The sequence below is a fragment of the Megascapheus bottae genome, chromosome 12, assembly GCF_031878675.1.
Source record: "Megascapheus bottae isolate mThoBot1 chromosome 12, mThoBot2.hap1, whole genome shotgun sequence".
NCBI classification, from domain to species: Eukaryota; Metazoa; Chordata; class Mammalia; order Rodentia; family Geomyidae; genus Megascapheus; species Megascapheus bottae.
In genome coordinates this window covers 17,654,177-17,655,234 of record NC_143520.1, presented here as the reverse complement: position 1 = coordinate 17,655,234, position 1,058 = coordinate 17,654,177, and positions in this window count along the sequence as shown.

Genomic DNA, 1,058 nt, shown 5'->3' with positions numbered 1-1,058 from the left:
CTGCCTTGATATTTTAGATCACATGGTGGTTGGACTTCCTAAATAAAAAGAAGGTATCTTAAATGTAAGAATCATGTGTGAAAGGATTGGAAATATTCTACATAAAAATGCAGGAGCATGTGATTTTTGTGACAGTATAGACAAAACATTTGACTATATATATCTAAGGCACTATCCAAATCAGTTTTTCTCATTTAATTCATATAATTTAATTCATCCAGTTAGAAAGCAGAAATATGAAGAAACAGTTCATAACCCTAGTAGCTATGCCTGTGATCCTAGCTACTCAGGAAAGCCTGTAAGACTATTGTCTCCAATTAACTACTGAAAGCTTCAGTAGTGGACCTGTGGCTCACATGATAGAATGCTAAACCTTGAAAAAAAGTAGCTCAGAGATAGATTTCAAGCTCAAATACTGGCATAAATCTCAAACTCTCTCTCTCTCTCTCTCTCTCTCTCTCTCTCTCTCTCTCTCTCTCTCTCTCTCTCTCAATAATCACACATATACACACACACACATTAAAATAAACTAAATTAAATTCATATAAATTGTATCAGGTAAATCCAGTAATCATGAGTCATCTGTAGAAGCAAATAGGACACATCCCACTGTATTGTCTTTACCTGCTAAGTCCTCCACTCATTCCTCACTTTAAACTTCATGGGAACTCTCATATGATGTGACTCAACATTGGCTATAACAGATCTAGATGGGAAAATGCAAGTAGAGCAGTTTTATTACATGCTATTTAACTTCAGTACCTAAACTTAAGTCCCTGCCACTTTGTGTGAATAATACCTGCATTGTGCTTTTACAGTTTGTGTTGGAGTTTCACCAAATGGGCATCACCTAGCTGATAATATGACACTTGGGAATCCACAGATTGTTCAGCTTTGTGTGTAACTACTAGAGCATATTCTCTCACCGTTTTGAGGACCAGAAATCTAAAGTAGACCAAAACATCGCTTACTCAAAGATCTTGAATAGCCTCTGGAATCTGTTAAAAAAAATGGTCCTTGCCTTTTCCACATTCTAATGACGGCTAGAATTCGAATTC